This window comes from Thamnophis elegans, chromosome 5 (assembly GCF_009769535.1).
Source record: "Thamnophis elegans isolate rThaEle1 chromosome 5, rThaEle1.pri, whole genome shotgun sequence".
In the NCBI taxonomy this organism is placed as follows: domain Eukaryota; kingdom Metazoa; phylum Chordata; class Lepidosauria; order Squamata; family Colubridae; genus Thamnophis; species Thamnophis elegans.
In genome coordinates this window covers 94961164-94980180 of record NC_045545.1, presented here as the reverse complement: position 1 = coordinate 94980180, position 19017 = coordinate 94961164, and the positions used below count along the sequence as shown (strand labels likewise).

General features: G+C 46.2%; 1 protein-coding gene across 1 annotated transcript in view; it reads right to left on the bottom strand.

The window, feature by feature from the left end:
* The window catches only part of RGS19 (regulator of G protein signaling 19), a 42730-nt gene extending 25280 nt beyond the window's left edge, over positions 1-17450 (bottom strand). Inside the window, exon 1 of the mRNA XM_032217232.1 lies at positions 17218-17450. The gene's annotated coding sequence lies outside the window, so the exon portion shown is untranslated. The remainder of the gene's footprint in view (positions 1-17217) is intronic.
* Between the last annotated feature and the right edge of the window lie 1567 nt (positions 17451-19017).

Sequence of the window (19017 nt, the reverse complement as noted above, 5' to 3'; positions counted from 1 at the left end):
ATGTGTATTTTAACTTTTGAATAAAAAACAAATAAATATCTTTTTCTTGGAAGCCCTTCATCCAAAGCAGTTGGGGTCTGCCAAGGCCCTGCTGATTTCCTCCAGGGACAGTGTTAATATGACAGCCAGATCCTTGTTTTGATCAGATGCCGGTTGCACCGAGTGAATCTCCACAGACACAGGAAGAAGTGGGGGAAGTCTCAGAGCCCACCCAGGAAGAAACCAACGACAGCAATGAAGAAAAGAACACGGAACACAGCCTGTTTACAGTCAGCCTGTTGCCGCCAACAATCTGGGTCCTCATTTTGCCCACCTCGGAAGGATGGAAGGCTGAGTCAACCTTGAGCCTGTTGAGATTCGAACTGCCAAATGGCAGTCAGCCGGCAGTCAGCAGAAGTAGCCCGCAATACTGCACTCTTAACCACTGCACCACCATGGCTCACAATCCCTAAAGCAACCGGACAACGCAGAACAGACGACCTCCGCTCGGTACCCGATGCCCTTCTGGGGAACACCTTGTCCACTTTCAAAGATGGCCGCCTTAGCAACTGTGTTACCAACTTAACGACTGCAGGGATTCACTTAACAAGTGTGGCAGAGGTGCGAACTGGTAGGAACCCACCTCTGCTACCTACATCATCTATCTACAGTCTCATCTCTACCCTAATCTGTTTCTCTCCACGTCTCTATCTATATATTTGCATCTACCTATCTATTCATATATCCATCCATCCAGCCAGCTAATTTTTCAGCTAGCTAATGCTGAATTTTGACTTCTGCAAACCCCAGCTAGCCATTAAATACATCACTCTATTGCAATCAATTTGTTTGTGTGTGTGTGTGTGTGTGGTGAGAGAGAGAGGAGAGAGAGAGAGAGAGAGGGAGGGAGGGAGGGAGGGAGAGAGAGAGAGAGAGAGGGAGGGAGGGAGGGAGGGAGAGAGAGAGAAAGAGAGAGAGAGAGAGTTTTCATACAGAAGATGTTCAGAATTGGCTCTTACTTCCAACCCAAAGTGTTTACCAACACCTTTTCTTCACAACAATGTGGATTTGATAGAAGATAATTATTTCTACTCAAGGTTGAACTGTGGGGGTCCTTCTCTGAGCTGGGTTGTTTTCTTGTAGATGTTTCATGACCAAACTAGGTAACGTCATCAGTGCTAGAAAGGAGCGGGGCTTATGGGGAGGAAGACTGTGGGATACTTGGTGGTGTCCAGGAAACTCTGAGTTTGGTTCTTTTCTTTCAGACATTTATTACCCAACTAGGCAACATCATCAGTGCTAAAAGGGAGTGGGGTTTATGGGGAGGAGGAGGACTGGGGGCCCACTGAGCTTGGTTGTTTTCTTGCAGACATTTCATTACCCAACTAGGTAACATCATCAGTGCTAGAAGGGAAATACGGTTTGCGGGGAGGAGTAGGGAGTAGGAGGAAAGTCAATGGGGAAGCCAGATTCACTTACAAACCATGTTACTAATTTAACAACTGCAGGATTCACTTAACAGCTGTGGCAAGAAAGGTCGTAAAATGAGGCAAAGCTCACTTAACAACTGCCTTGCTTAGCAACAGAAATTTTGAGGACTAGCTGTAGGCTAGTATCAGGCCACTCGAATGCTGTTTGGTTTCTTATCTTCCAGGATGTGGACTTTTCAATTTCCTGGGATATCATCCTTAACAGAATAATAACAGAACAACAGAGCTGGAAGGGACCTTGGAGGTCTTCTAGTCCAACCCCCTGCTTAAGCAAGAGATCCCATCCATCCAGGATTAACTAGGGTCAATCCTACTTAGCTTATTTGACAAACTAAGGTTGCTTTGGACTCATCCGGTTCTTTCATTGGGGCAAGAAAATCCAGGCTGAACTATTGATTACTCTTTCCTCATCTACAACAAGCTATCACTGTTCAAGCCCCAGCTTTCTACCTTGGGTTTCGCACCCTTGGCCACTTGGAAGATTTATGGACTTCAACTCCCAGGATTCCATAGCCAGCATGGCCAGCTATGGAATGGCCTCTTGAAGACCCATGGACTTCAACTCCCAGAATTCCATAGCCAGCTGTGGAATGGCCTCTTGAAGACCCATGGACTTCAATTCCCAGAATTCCATAGCCAGCATGGCCAGCTGTGGAATGGCCGCTTGAAGTCACGTGGACTTCAACTCCCAGAATTCCATAGCCAGCTGTGGAATGGCCGCTTGAAGTCACGTGGACTTCAACTCCCAGAATTCCAGAGCCAGCACGGCCGGCTGTGGAATGGCCAAGATCCATGGACTTCAATTCCCAGAATTCCATAGCCAGCATGGCCAGCTGTGGAATGGCCCGCTTGAAGTCACGTGGACTTCAACTCCCAGAATTCCATAGCCAGCTGTGGAATGGCTGCTTGAAGTCACATGGACTTCAACTCCCAGAATTCCATAGCCAGTATGGCCGGCTATGGAATGGCCACTTGAACACCGGTGGACTTCAACTCCCAGAATTCCAGAGCCAGTATGGCCGGCTATGGAATGGCCTCTTGAAGACCCGTGGACTTCAACTCCAGAATTCCATAGCCAGCATGGCTCACTCTGGAATTCTGGGAGTTTGAAGTCCACACATCTTCAGGCAGCCAAAGTTGAGAAACACTGATCTATTTGGAAATACCACTGAGTACTAGTCTCCTGCAGCATGCAACCGCTAATTTCCCAGAACAAAACACTTTAAGCCCTTTTTTTTTTAAAAAAAAAAAAAGCAAGATCCTATTTTCTCTTCTTGGGAAATATCCGCCTTTTCATCATTTTGCTCCTCTTCGGGGTTAGCACATTCTTCTTCCTCTTTTCAGAGGGTGTTTCAGATGGCACGTCGCTAACCCAAAATGAACTTCCGTTTTTCTTTTGGGATTTTTCTTTCTTTTTTTTTTTGCTGGAGCAATTCTTTCCGTGGCCCAAAGGACTTTGAAAAATCTCGGGAACCCGTATCCTGAGCTCGCTACCCCACCATGCCTTTGAATAACTTCCTTTTGGGTGGGCGCTGGGTTGTCGGGTTTAGTGTGGGGAAAAGGTATCCGGGGAGGCCATCTGGGGAGCAGAATGGCTGCTTCCTCATTAGCTGGTTTTGTTGGCCTGATTGCAAAAGTTGTGTGGGCCTATTCAACAGAACAAAATCACAGATGTGAGAAGGGGGTGCAAATCGCCAATGCAGAAGGACTTCAAATAAGCTGCCAACGATTCATTTTTGATGGCCCTTTGTTAGCTGCAAAAAATCACAAACCGGGCCTGGATTTCTACATCACTGGAAAAGAGAATAATTGCACATCTGGCCATGTCTTCATCTGTTGGACATCCTGTAACACAATGGCTAGGCAGGCTGATGGGCTGTCTCCATTCACTTATCCTTCTAACCTCTCCAACGACTTTCTTAGCAGTAGTATAGAATTGGAATAACAGAGTTGGAAGGGACCTTGAAGGTCCTCTAGTAGTCCAACCCGCTGCTTAGGCAGGAAACCCTACACCACTTCAGACAAACGGATATCCAGCGTCTTAAAAATGTCCAGTGTTGGAGAGTCACAACTTTTGGAGGCAAGTTGTTCCATTGATTAATTGTTCTAACTGTCAGGAAATTTCTCCTTAGTTCTAAGTTGCTTCTCTCCTTGATTAGTTTCTACCCATTGCTTCTTGCCCCATTACTTTGTGGCAACCCCTGAGATATTGGAAGACTGCTATCATGTCTCCCCTAGTCCTTCTTTTCATTAAACTAGATTTACTCAGTTCCTGCAACCGTTCTTCATCTGTTTTAGCCTCCAGTCCCCTAATCCTCTTTGTTGCTCTTCTCTGCAGTCTTTCTACAGTCTCCACATCTTTCTACATCGTGGCGACCAAAACTGGATGCTGTATTCCAAGTGTACCTAGGTTATTTAAGATTTATCTTCCATTCAGATGGGTTTTTCAACAGAATAACGGAGTTGGAAGGGCCTTAGAGGTCTTCTAGTCCAACCCCCTGCCTAGGCACGGAACCCTACACCGTTTCAGACAAATGGCTATCCAACATATTCTTAAAGACTTCCAGTGTTGGAGCATTTACAACTTCTGGAGGCAACTTCTGTTCCACCGATTAATTGTTCTAACTGTCAGGAAATTTCCCTCAGTTCTAAGTTGCTTCTCTCCTTGATTAATTTCCACCCATTGCTTCTTGTTCTGCCCTCAGGTGCCTTGGAGAATAGCTTGACTCCCTCTTCTTTGTGGCAACCCCTGAGATATTGGAAGACTGCTATCATGTCTCCCCTGGTCCTTCTTTTCATTAAACTAGACACACCCAGTTCCTGCAACTGTTTAGCCTCCAGTCCCCTAATCATCTTTGTTGTCCTTCTCTGCACTCTTTCTAAACTAGTCTCAACATCTTTTTTTAAAATATTTTGGTTGACCAAAACTGAAACATTAGCTCTTTCCTAGGGTTGAGAAAAAGTGGCTGGCTTCATGGCCAAGATGGGATTAGAACTCAAGTCTCTGGGTGAGTGGCCCAATGTCACCCAGACAGCTTTGAGACCTAAGGCAGGTGTAGAGATGGATCTCCTGGTGATTGGCCCAAAGTCACCGCTTTCAGGCCTAAGGTGAGACTAGAACTCACAGTCACCTGGGGATCGACCCAAAGTCACCTAAGAGGCATTTCTGCTTAAGACAGGACTAGAACTCTCTGTCTCCCGGTGATGGGTCAAAAATCACCCAGCTGGCTTTCAAGCCTAAAGTGGGACTAGAACTCACAGTGACTTGGTGACATACCCAAAGCCACCCAAGAGACATTCCTGCTTAAGGTGAGACTAGAACTCACTGTCTCCTGTTGATTGATCCAAAGTCACCCAGCTGGCTTTCATGCCTAAGGCAGGACTAGAACTCACAGTCTCCACGTTTCTAGTCTAATACCTTCACCACTACATCATAGGGGCTCTATCTGCCACTGACCGGTGGAGAAATTATCTTATTTCTATTTGCCATTGGAAACTCTATGTTTGTCTTGCCATTTTGCAAATCATTTAAAGAGTTTTAAGGATGTGCCTGTATTTTTAGGTAACTCCCCCTTCTTCCTTTTTTCCTTCAAACTTTTTAATAAATCCATCATTAGCAGTTAGCAATAGCAATAGCAGTTAGACTTATATACCGCTTCATAGGGCTTTCAGCCCTCTCTAAGCGGTTTACAGAGTCAGCATATTGCCCCACAACAATCCGGGTCCTCATTTCACCCACCTTGGAAGGATGGAAGGCTGAGTCAACCCTGAGCCAGTGAGATTTGAACCGCTGAACTGCAGAACTGCAGTCAGCTGAAGTAGCCTACAGTGCTGCACTCTAACCACTGTGCCACCTCGGCTCTATATCATTCATATAACTTTTCCCGACAGAGAATACTTGGGCAGGGAATTTTCATTACCAAATGCACTTAAAAGATTCTTTCCTCCCCGATACAGGTAGTCCTCGACTTACGACCACAAAATTTCTGTTCCTATGCGAGACGGTTGTTAAGTGAATTTTGGCCCATTGTGACCTTTCTTTGCCACAATTGTTAAATGGGTCGCTGCAGGTGTTCAGTTAGTAACACGGTCGTTAAGCGATTCTGGCTTCCCCAGGGAGTTTGTCAGAAGGTCCCAAAAGGGGATTCCATAACCCCAGGACACTGCAACCGTCATAAATACAAGTCAGTTGCCAAGCGTCTGAATTTTGATTACATGACTACTTACAGCTCCAACAGCTGCAAGAGTGAAAACTGGTTTGAGTTTTTTCAATGCCATTATAACTTCGAACAGTCCCTAAACAAACTGTTGTAAGTTGAGGACTATATTTTTTGTATCTATAAAAAAATTCCCAGGAAAAACCTGAAAGTAGAACTAAAAGGTCTGAAAAAACCTAAAGTTGACAGAATAGCACTAAAATACACATTGTGTTCCTCAACGTTAGAAGCTTTAAGATGGGTGGACTTCAACTCCCAGCATTCCCCCGCCAGCATATCTAGCTGGGAATTCTGGGAGTTGAAGTCCACCCATCTTAAAGAGGCGAAGGGCCAGAAATATTGTGCATAAGAACAATGAAGCAGTTTGCTGTAGAAACACACAACAAACTATATGTTAAAGTAATCCAAATTTTGAAGATCTGCCTACATGCCTAATGGCCGTGTTTGAATAAAACCAACGAGTTTTCAATCATCCCCCAGAGCAGTGGTGAAATCTAATTTTTTTTTTGCTACCGGTTCTGTGGGTGTGGCTTAGTAGGGGTCATGTGACTGAGTGGGCGTGGCTACGCAGTCATATAACTGGGTGATCAAAACACAGAAAGCCACTTTAACAATATCCTGCTGGAGCAGGGCTGGACTAGATGACCTCCAGGTGCCTTCCAGCCCTGGATTATCCTCTGAAGCTGGTCTGGTACCAGGATTGAAGTCCTTCCTTCCTCTCCTCTTTCTTTCTTTCTCAGCACCCCTCCCCACCCTTTTTAAAAAACTTTTTTTAGTATTTTTTACTGCCGGTTCTGGAAACCAGTAGCATTTTTTACTACTGGTTCGGGCGAACTGGCCCAAACTGGTAGCATTTCCCCCTTGCTCCACAGATAGTTAACCCTTCCCAAATTCCAAGATGGCACTTAAACTGAATTAACCCATGTTCTGGGTTTGCATTCGATCCTGAAGCCTTGGCTAAGCAAAGCAGAGGTCTCAGCAGCCCCAGAAAATTAAAATGCAGGTGAATCAAATTTCGGAGTTCCTAGATCCGAATTATAGGGATGCGGTGGCTCCCTGGCTAAGACGCTGAGCTTGTTGATCAGAAAGGTCGGCAGTTCAAATCCCTAGCGCCACGTAACCGAATGAGCTCCCGTTACTTGTCCCAGCTTCTGCCAACTTAGCAGTTCAAAAGCATGTAAAAATGGGGACCACCTTTGGTGGGAAGGGAACAGCTTTCCGTGCGCCTTGGCGTTTAGTCATGCCAGCCGCATGACCACGGAGAGTCTTCAGTCAGCGCTGGGTCTTCGGCTTTGAAACGGAAACCAGCAGCGCCACCTAGAGTCAGGAACGACTAGCACATATGTGCGAGGGGAACTTTTAGCTTTTTAGACCCGAATTGCAAACTTTCAGAGGAACATAAGAGGGCAGCAACGGGCTGGAAGTCTGTTTCTCTTTCTTGCCCTCTGTTGGTTAGTCGGAGTTTTGCAGCCAGTGCATTTTACAACTGCAGGCCCTAAGCCTTGATTTGAGGCCAGTGTCTTGTCTGAACGCATCTCCCACACAAATCTAATGGGGGGGTCAGGACAGGATTCAAGATAAGAGAGGACAACGTGAATCCTTCTGCCTCCTATAAACATCTTTTGAATAAGCCCTGCAGAAATTCCAGAATTCACTTTAAAACACGACGGAAGGAAAGATTAAATCAGTTTCTCAACCTTGGCGACTTTAAGCACAGCTGGCTGGGGGATTCTGGGAGTTGAAGTCCACAGGACTTAAAGTCGCCAAGGTTGAGAAACACTGGATTAAATGCAGGGAGAGGCGGAGATACAGTATATGAAATGAATGAAATAATTTAGCTTTAGGCTTCCATCACATCTGTTTTCTGGAGCCCAGCTCCTCAAGCCAGATGCGTTTAAAAGCCATCTCTATCTCTGGCTCTCGACATGGAAAATGCGCGTATGAACCCCAGGGTATCCCAAAAACATGAAAATGGCATCCACAACACGGGAGCAGATTTTCACTTAAAACAGAAAGTATCTAGGCCAGGGGTGGTTTCACTTCCCTTCCCTTCCGGTTCGCAAATGTATGTGTGCGCACGCATACTCGCTTTGCTCGCACGCACCCCGTCCCACGCATGTGCCCGGCCTTCCACGGATGTACTGTGCTAAAAAAATAGGTCCCTAAATAGGACGAAATAGAAGCGGGGTGGATGGGCGGGCCGACCAGTGATTTCCCCTATCGGTTCGGGCGAACTGGTCGAATATCACCTCTGATCTCGGTGCACCAATCTATCCACCATCTTGATTTTTTAAGATCAGCAGCCCCCAATCTTTTTGGGGCCCAAGACCGGTTCTGCGGAGAGAGCTTTTCCCCGATTAGAGGGGTTGCAGTTTCGTGTACTGCCTGCATCCCGTGGATGGGGCAATGGTGGGTTTCCGGATCCCGTCGCAGCCGGTACTTTGCGACGGGCCGGGTGTCCTCCACGGGCACACGGGCTGCGCATGAATGGGCACCACTGCTCAGCGGAACATAGTGCAGGCCCATACGCTGTGCGCGCGTGTGCAAATGGGCCGGTTGGCTTAAATATAGGTAAGGAACGAAGGCGGGCGGGCAGGCCCTCCAAAGCCCATTCCGGTACGGTGGCTGCTGCTCCCAGCAGCCACCGGTACACCCGTACCGGAGTGTACTGGCTGAAACCCACCACTGGGATGGGGCTATAAAAAGATGTTGAGACTCTAGAAAGAGTGCAGAGAAGAGCAATCAAGATGACGAGGGGACTGGTCACGGGATCAAAATTCAGATGCTTGGCAACTGGCATGTATTTATGACGGTTGCATTGTCCCGGGGTCATGTGACCACCATCTGTAAACCTTCACAGCTGGCTTCTGACAAGCAAAGTCAATGGGGGGGAAGGCAGATTCGCTTATTCGCTTAACGACTGCATGGTTCACTTAAGAGCTGCGGTTATTCGTTGACGATGGTGGCAAAAAAGGCCATAAAATGGGGCGGAACTCACTCGACTGCCTGAAGATTGCAGTGGTCGTAGGTTGAGGACTATCTTAGGTGCATTACTCAAGAACAGCCACGCGGGGTGTCTAATCTGGGTGGTGAGAAAAGGTATAGGTAGTCCTTGACTTACAACAGTTGTTTACTGACTATACAAAGTTACAACAGCACTGAAAAAAGTGACTTACGACCGTTTCCCCTCCATTAACAACCTTTGTACCATCCCCTTGGTCATATGATCAAAATGCAGATGCTTGGCAACCGGCGTACTTACGACCGTCAAAATGTCCCAGGGTCACATGATCCCCTTTTGCGACCCTTCTGACCAGCAAAGTCAATGGAGATGCTGGATTCACTTAACAACCGTGTAACTCACTTATCAATGGTGGAGATTCGCTTAACGACCGTGGCAAGAAAGGTGGTCGAATGGGGCAAAACTCACTTGACCAATGTCTCCCTCCATGACAGAAACGTGGGGGCTCAATTGTGGTTGTAAGTCGAGGACTGCCTGTATTGAACTAACAGCTGGAAGGTCTACCTTGCTATTTATTTCCCCAGCTGCTCGGCAAGTCTTTTTTAAAAATAAAACATTTTTTTTTATTTTTAAGCAAACAAGTACAAACAAACTAAAACATAAAAACTTCTTCCAATTCCGTACAGCCTGTCGATAGGTTACAAACTATTTTTGTACATTCTCACCATAGTCTTCACTTACACTTTATATAGAATCTCGTATTATCAATCTGGTATATATGTATACCGTATTACTCGAGTATAAGCCGAGTTTTTCAGCCCACTTTTTGGGCTGAAAAAAGCCGCCTCGGCTTATACTCGAGTCTACAACTGGATCCGGCAGTGCTGTTGCCTGTTGGAGGAGGAGAGCCAGCCTGCCATCGCCGGCCACCGCTAGCCCCGCCGCTCTTCCCACCCCCTTCCAAGCCCCACAGTCCAGCGGATGGAGCAGAAGCAGCTCGGGGGCTTCGCTGCTGCTCCCCGCATTTGCTGCACGGGGATCCCTTGGAGAGGGGATTCCAGCCTGCCATCGCCAGCCACCGCTAGCCCCGCTGCTCTTCCCACCCCCTTCCAAGCCCCACAGTCCAGCGATGGCAGCTAGCGGTGGCTGGCGATGGCAGGCTGGAATCCCCTCTCCAAGGGATCCCGTGCAGCAAATGCGGGGAGCAGCAGCGAAGCCCCGAGCTGCTTCTGCTCCATCCGCTGGACTGTGGGGCTTGGAAGGGGTGGGAAGAGCGGCGGGCTGGCAGTGGCCGGCGATGGCAGGCTGGTTCGCCTCCTCCTCCTCCAACAGCACTGCCGGATATCCCCAACGCTGCGGGGGCGCCAGCGGGAGCTTTGGCGGCTTCACCTCAGCCGCAGCGCTGGGCAGCAAATGTGCTGGTGCTGTTGGAGGAGAGGAGGCGGCGGCAGCAATAGCACCTGAGGACAGGACAAGAAGCATGGAAACTTGTCAGAAGGAGACTCAAGCTGGAAATAACGAGAAATCTGACAGTAAGAACAATTAAAATCCTAGGAAATGTCCTTTCATGAAAAATTACTTTTCAGTTAACTCTGCCTGACATTAGTTGGGTGAACAGAAATATTAGTTGGCCAATTCTAAAAGGGAGCACCAGAAAGAACTTAAAATATTTTTAAGAGAGCTGGGTTTTCATTTATATTATATGTATGAACAGAATTAACACAAATTGCAGATACCAATCAAACATAAAGAAAAAAAGGATGAAATAATGCTCATTTTTAAAACTCAGTGAAAATAAAACAATATACCAAGAAGGTGGCATACTGGTTGTGATTTGATCTCTTCGTGGGATCCCGGGGATCCCCTATACAAGTATTTTAATATTGCAGACTTGCAGTATTATAAGTCATACTGATATTATAGAACACTTTAATTAAGCGGGTCCCTTGAATAAACATAACTTTGAGTTTCAAATAACACTGATTTTTTATTTTTGAAATTTACCGTAGCTGCTGCATTTCCCACCCTAGGCTTATACTCGAGTCAATAACTTTTCCAGCTTTTTGGGTAAAATTAGGTGCCTCGGCTTATATTCGGGTCGGCTTATACTCGAGTATATACGGTACAATTATTATCATGATTATACATTTATTTGACTATAATTGTCATTACTTCATTTTATGTATGATATCCTACGTTTTAGGTAAATGTATATTGTGACATTTCATTACATCATCCTAAATCCGCCCAATAATAATACATCTTTATAAAATTCTTTTATCTAACCATTGATTAAGTCCCATGTTTATAAAATCGTTTCTCTTTGGTTACCAAACTTTTATGCATCCTCTCCACTTACAAATTATATAAAATCTCTTATCAATATATACAGTATGTATGCAGCATTATTATCATTATTAATCATTTAATAATTCAAGACTCGGCAAGCCTTGAATCCACCCAGCGAGGTGGATTTGTGTTATGTGTGAACTGCGCCACATGCGAGGGTTTGAGGGACCGAGCGACCAGCTACTGCCCTCCATCCCTGGGAGCAAAGCAGTTAGTCCAGCCTTCCACAGCTGGTGGCCAGATGTTTTAGGATTTGGTCAGGGAGACATTGCTGGTTGATAAGGAGCAGAGCTAAAGTGCGGCTTATCTGGAGCACTGGCTTAATGCAGTGTTTCAACCTTGGCAACTTGAAGATGTCCGGACTTCAACTCCCAGAATTCCCCAGCCAGCGAATGCTGGCTGGGGAATTCTGGGAGTTGAAGTCCGGACATCTTCAAGTTGCCAAGGTTGAGAAACACTGGCTTAATGTATCTTGGAGGCTCTTCATAAAGACAAATTTCCTTATGTCTAAAGAGCCCTGATGGCAAACCTGTGACACGCATGGCCAAAGTGGCACGCGAATCCATGTTGCACCAGCACGCGTGGCCTTGCAAGTTTCTCTTCCAGGTTTCTGGCGTGCAACACACACGATAACCACCTGTCCTTCGCGCATGCAGCAGTGCTGAAAAGCAATGTGCGCGTGCAGGCTGGAGAGCTGATTGTATGCCAGAACCCAGAATATATAGAATAAAATAGAATAACAGAGTTGGAAGGGACCTTGGAGGTCTTCTAGTCCAACCCCCTGCCTAGCAGGAAACCCTAAACCGTTTCAGACAAATGGCTATCCAGCATCTTCTTAAAGACTTCCAGTGCTGGGACAATCACAGCTTCTGGAGGCAACTTCTGTTCCACTCATTAATTGTTTCCACTGATTTAATTAATATAAAGAGGGAGATGATAGATGATAGAAGAGAGATGAAAAGATGAGAGAAAAATGATAAGATGGTAGAGATCGAGAGAAATTTTATTTTATTTTATATTTATTTTATATTTATATATAAATTATTTATAATTTATATTGGTGAAATTGATAGACAAATTGATAGCTAGACAGACAGATGAGAGAGGAGGGGGGCGGAGATACAGATAATCCTTGACTTACGACCACAGCGGAGTCCAAAATTTATGTTGCTATGTAAGACATTTGTCAAGGGAATTTTGTCCCATTTTACAACCTAACGACACTGCAACCGTCATAAAATGAGCCGTTGCCAGGCATCCGAATTTTGATCATATGACCAGAGGGGGGGGGGATTTGCTGCAACAGTCGTAAAATCGGTCATACCTCCCTTCTGTTCAGTGCCTGGAGGCAAGCTGTTCCACTGATTAATTGTTCTCACTGTCAGGAAATTCCTCCTCAGTTCTAAGTTGCTTCTCTCCTTGATTAGTTTCCACCCATTGCTTCTTGTTCTGCCCTCAGGTGCCTTGGAGAATAGTTTGACTCCCTCTTCTTTGTGGCAACCACTGAGATATTGAAAATTCGGCTTTTCTGGAGAATGATCCCTCCACACGCACGGCAGTGCCGAAAAACCGGGCCGTGGCATGCGCAAGCTAATCATCATGTTGCACAGGCGTGCTAGAACCCGGAACTTCCACTTTTCCAGAGCACAACATTGCTTCGTGCACGGTGTGCCGTGACTTTCCGCACGACCTTTACGGCCATACTGGTGCCACAAAAGTTTGCCGGCCATGCTGTAGAGATTCACCGTCTCTACGGGTCCTGGTTGTCCCAAAGGTGCTTTTTCAAAAGGCAACTGGGACTTTCGTTTTTTTCCTTGAAGACCTTTCGCTTCTCCTCCAAGAAGCTTCTTCAGTTCGTTAAAAGAAAAAACCCCAGTTTTCAAGGAAAAGTTTTCAAGGAAAACCATAAGTCCAGCTGCCTTTTGAAAAAGCACCTTTGGACGAAACTTTTGCCTCTTGGAGGAGGAGAGTCCTAATTTTCCAAGCTTACGGAAAAACGGATTCACATTTGAAAGCTGGGGATTTGCAGGGCACCAAATGGTTGATTTGGTGGCTTAGAGGTGGAGCTCGGGTCACACAATCAGGAAGCGATGAGTTTGATCCTAGGTAGAGGCAGATATATTCTCTCTCTCCGAGAGAGAATATATCTGCTGAACAAAACTCCGCATTGGTGACAGGAAGGGCATCCGGCCATGAAAACACTTTGCTAACTCCATTCAGTTGCCCAGACTCCACCCCACAAGGGATTATGGGGTCGTTAAATAAGGACGAGGATGATGTGTTGGGTTTGATCTCAGAAAATTGAACGCCAGCACATGTCTGCAACACCACAAAGTTGTTGTGCAAGAATACAAACCACCATGATTGGAAATGCACCTCCACTGGGTGAGCAACCATACCGTATTTTTCAGAGTATAAGGCGCACCTTTTCCCCTCCAAAAAAGAGGGTGAAATCTGAGTGCGTCTTAAACACCGAATACAGCATTTTTGGCCTCCACCAAAATGGCCGTACATTGCCTTTAAGAGACTTCCAGAGTGCTTCTAGGGGCTGGGGAGGCAAAATGAGCGAAAAAATTCCCGGTTTTGGCTCATTTGGGGGGGGGCACCCCCAGGAGCACTTTACAAAGCCTCCTAAAGGCTATTCATGCCCTTTGGGGGGGGGGGAAACAGGCCCGTTTTTGCAAAAAACTGGCTGCTTTTGGGAGGTCTGCAAAGTACAAAAACTTTTTTTTAAAAAATTGCTTCTTCAAAATCTTGCTGCACCTTATACTCAAAAAAATACGGTAACTATGGTTCTTCCTCAAACCTTGGAGAGGCGGCTGCTGTGTAAAAAGGGGAAACCCTCAAAATCCCCCCTGCCAATCTCACAATTGCCAAGAAGAAGGAAGACGGCGGCCCATCTTCCTTTCTAGCGTATCACAAGGACTGAATTCACACAACATGTTCTCCTAACCTGAATTGCATTCACGCAGCAGGCTAAACTAGCCAGAATTAAAAAGCTCTCTTGCTTTTGCACGGGATTTCCCACGCCAAGGCGCCCGAAGGGCTGCATTCACACACACAAAAAACCCAAACCAAGGTCAATGCAGGTTTTCCAGAAACTCATGATAAAAAAATGATATTTAATTATCCATGGAATAAACAGCAGCTAAGATTGTTATTTGCACACATTGGAAAAGTGAAGAGATCCCTCCAGAAGAGAATGTGATTAGGAAAAATTAAGAATGTGCAGAAATGAATAGATTAACACTGGCAATCAAGGAGGAAGAACAAACCGATTATTATACTATATGGGAATTATTTATCGGTGGTTAGAGAATGAATTATAGAATTAGAAGTAAAAGTGGATGTGTAAAAATTAGAAAATGTTATCTAAAGAGTTAACGCAATTAATGAGTTGAATAAATCAAGAAGAGAATTGTTATAGTATTAAACATTTAAGGTATTGGTAATTAAGCTAGGACTAGACTAAATAATGAACGTGGTTGTAAATTTAATTGTTATTGCACAAATATCTGTACCCAGATGACACTGTTAATGGAAGATGGATGTTTATATTAAAATAAAAATGTTTTTTTTTAAAAATAGTCAATGCAGGTTTTGTGAATCAGGGTTTGAACTAGTCCTGTTATTTCTTATAATAGCTTTATTCAATTTGAGATCTTCTTGGCTTTCCTAGCTCACCAACGCCAAGTTGGGCAGGGACTTTTACTAAAAGCAAAATAAGAAGAGAAATCAAAATATAATGACTGTAAGGTGTTGTAGAAGGGAAAAAAATAATTTAAAAAAAATCTGCTATATCAAAATAGATGCCCCTACTTTGCAAGAGACAAGCGAAGGGCAAGAAATGTCTTAAATCGAAGCAACACGGATTCTTCTTTTACTGGGAGGGAATACAGGAACGGATTTTAATGACTTTTTGATAATTTTAATGGCCTTTTTTTTAAAAAAAATCTCCCCTTATTCTACTGTCCCTGGTTGCATAGAACAGGGCAGTGTTGATAGGCGTATCGAAAAGGCTTCGGGCAGTGAAAAGATCTTTGCTGAAAAAGCAATCATTGTACCCAGGTTCAAAAGATTAAAAATTGTCAGAAGAAATGGGTGTTTTATCATCTCAAAGCCTTTAGGCGCTGCTTAGCTATGAGGTGCAAGGATTAAATCTCCAAAGACAGCTAGCAAAAAGCATCCACATGTCTAATATGGAGATTATAGTTTAAAATGACTCCTCAGCTATGCCTATCAAGTTCCACAGAATTAAAAAAAAGAGAGAGAGATTTGCTGATATCTTCACGGCTGACGTAGAGTTTGCACATCAAAGCAATTTCCGCATTCTGTGTTCTGCTGTCCGACCACGCGTGCAAAGACTTATAAAGTTCTGATTTTTATCTCCCGGACAGATCTGAGATAAGCCATTTCAATAATGATGGGTGACCCCAGAGTGGGGGAGAGAGAAGAACCAAATTCAGGGTGTCGTTTCAATTAAGATAACGACACACATCAACTCACCACGCCTTTAAGGCCTGCCGATATCCGAATCCCAGACACAGCGAGTCCTCGACTTACGACCCCCCCTACGGAGCGCAACATTTCTGTCCCTAAGCGAGACAGGTTGCTCGGTGAATTTTGCTCCCTCGTTACCACCTTCTTGCCGCCAAGTTGTTAAGTGAATCAATACAGTTACGTTACCAACACGGTCGTTAAGTGAACCTGGCTTTCCCCCATGACTTTGCTGGTTGCAAAAGGGGATCACGTTAAGTGGTGAAATTCAACTAGTGGGCGTGGCTTGGTGGGCGTGGCAGGGGAAGGATATTGCGAAATCTCTTTTCCCAGCCCACGCTGGGGGCCAGCCAGATGTGGTATTTGCCGGTTCTTCAAACTACTCAAAATTTCCGCTGCCGGTTCTCTGGAACCGGTCAGAACCTGCTGAATTTCACCCCTGGACCCACTTGGTTCCCGAGGATATTGCAACCGTCATAAATACTAATCCGTTGCCAAGTGCCTGAATTTTGATCGCGTGACCACGGGGAACGCAAGCGACGGTCATTAAGTGTGGAAAAAACGGTGGTTTTTTCACTTTGTAACGTTGAACAGTCACTAAATGAGCCATTGTTACGTCGAGGACTACCAACATAAAACAAAAACCCAATATGCATTCGGAGATATTGTCTCTGATATTGCTAAGCCGTGACCGACAGGGTACTTGCCTGAATTCACACAACCTAAAATGAAATCTAACTGCATTAATGGCATACGTGGAAACCTTTTCAGACAAGGAGAATTCACAAAACAGCAAAACAAGCGTTTGTGACCTACTAAAAACTCCCTTTATCACACATTTGTTGTTTTCCTTTTTCAACCTGTGGCGGGCCACCGAGAAAGACATGGAAATATGAACAAGAGGCATACCCCTGGCCTGTTGGAGCACCATTAACATTGGGTTAAGTGCAAAGCTGTATTAATTTTCACTCGCCCTCCGGCATAAATCATAAATATAAATAAGTGCCCCTTTGAATAGGAACAAGCAGTCCACTTTGCAAAGCTACAGTAGATTTCACCCAACATTGATTAGAAAGAGACATTATGTTGAGAATACGAAATACAGAATTTGAGAGTCGAAAGGGACCTTGGAGGTCTTCTAGTCCAACCCCCTGCCCAAGCAGGAAACCCTCTACCACCATTCTGTACAATGTTTTCTTGAAAAACTCCAGTGGATGGAGCACCCACGACTTCTGGAGGGAAGTCATCAGAGTTTGTTCTCACGGTCAGAAACTCCCTCCTTAATTCTAGATTGATCTCTCTTTAAATGACCTTCCACCCGATGGGAACATACAATCATAGGACTGGAAGGGACCTTGGAGGTCTTCTAGTCCAACCCCCTGCCAAGCAGAATAACTAAACAGCAGGGTTTTAAGGGACCTTGGAGGTCTTCTAGTCCAACCCCCTGCCCAAGCAGAATAACTAAATAGCAGAGTTGAAGGGACCTCGGAGGTCTTCTAGTCTAACCCTGTCCAAGCAGGAGACCCAGCTGACCTCCAGAGATGGAGTACCCACAACTTCTGAAGGCAAGCCATCCCACCTGGATACAGGTTGATCTCTTGGGTTCTTTTCCATTCCACCCCTTCTCCAACCCCTCAACATCTTGGTCGGAATCCCAAGGTAATTCCTTGCACCTTCAAAAACCAAGGGGGAAGCATGATGCGTTGGAAGGACCTCGCCATACCTGCTCCATGGCGAGACCATCCCATCTAGCCATCCTGGAAGCAGCTTCTCCGAGGCGTCTCTTGCTCTCTTCCGGAGCTTGTCATAATACGTTTGGAAGAAAAGGAAGAAGAAAAAGAAGAAGAAGGAGGAGAAGAGAGGTGCCCCATGCGGTAGAAAACTAGAGAAGGAAGAGAGAGGGAAGCTCGCAGCAAGAACTTACTTAACAGGAAAGGGAAGTGGACGGCGGAAATGGCGTAACCAATGCACGACCCAAGGCCTTTTTTGGGGAAAGCGGCAGCCGTCGGTGGAGAGAGAGAGAGAGAGAGAGAGAGCTCTCAAGAAGGGTTCCTAGACATAAGGAAGGCAGTTCAACCCACACTGAGGAAGTGGGTTTGAGAAGCGTGGCAGTGTGCAGAAGAGCGAAGGGTGGGGACCGAGAAAGTTCCCGTCTTCCCATCCTATTGTTACAGACTGCAAGACTTTGGGGCCGACATGTTGAAACGCCAAGACGTAGCATTTTTTTGGAGGCCTCCTGCCTCTTGGGGAGGGGGGGGGGAGAAGAGCCGATGGACCATTTATGGACACTCGGAGGGCAGAAGAGACTACGCCAAGGGTTCAAACTCAAGTTCCGCGGGCCAGATTCTGGCCCGCGGGGTGGGTAGATCTGGCCTGCGGGACTGGCCTGGTTAATACTGTATTTTTCGGAGTATAAGACGCACCTTTTCTACTCCCCCACAAAAGAGGGTGAAAATCTGGGTGCGTCTTATACACTGAATACAGCAGTTTTGGCCTCCCGAAACCACGCCCCCTTCGCAAAAATGGATGTGCAAAGGATTTGGGAGGCTTGCGGAGGGCAAAAATGAGCAAAAGCCGAGCCCTTTTTGCTCGTTTTTGCCCCCCCCAACCCCCACGAACACTCTACAAGCCTCCCAAACCCTCTGTATGCCCCCCCAACATTTTCTTTTGCAAAAAAACCGAGGGCGTGCAAAGGGTTTGGGAGGCCTGCAAAGTGCCAAAAACTTCTTTTTTTTAAAAAAAAAAAATTACCTCTTACAAAATCATGGTGCGTCTTATACTCTGGTGCGTCTTATAGTCCGAAAAATACGGTGGCAAAGGATCAACCTACGGTGCCTCTGGCAGCCAAAATGGGGTGCGGGGGGATGATGACCTCATGCACTCCCCTCACAGCCCATTTTGGGCCTGGATGGCCTCCTGCAGCACTCTGGCAGCCAAAATGGGAAATGGAGGGGGGCTCATGTGCCCCCCCCCGCCGTGCCCCATTTTGGCCAGCTGTGCTGCAGGAGGAGTCCGCCCTGTCTCCTCTCCCCCAACCCCCTCCCCCTGCCAGCCCATGGAGGACAAACTACAATGCTGATCCAGGCCTTGAAGAAATCCAGTTTGACACCCCTGGACTGGACCTTTTGGGCACTGAGTTCCAAAATGGGAATGCGCGTTTGCGCGGACTACAAACTGGAAGAGCAGCCGCCTGGTGCGCATGCCAGGAAGATGATCATTTGGTTTCTGGCTCACACATGCCATCGTCCACCTGGTCTTCCGGTGGACTGGCGTGGATGCGCGCAAAAAACCCGTGTGCATGTATGCAATGGAAACCAGAAGATCATCTTCCGGGCTGTGCGCAACAGGCGGCCTTGTCTTCCAGTTTGTGGCACACATGTGTCCGTGAAGACCAGCGGGCCGGCGCACCGGAACCCAGAAGAACAAGGGGCAATGGCTTGCATGCCCGGAGAAATGGCTCTGCATGCCACTTTGGGCACGACTGCCATAGGTTCGCCATTCACGGGCATAGGTTCTCCTGCTT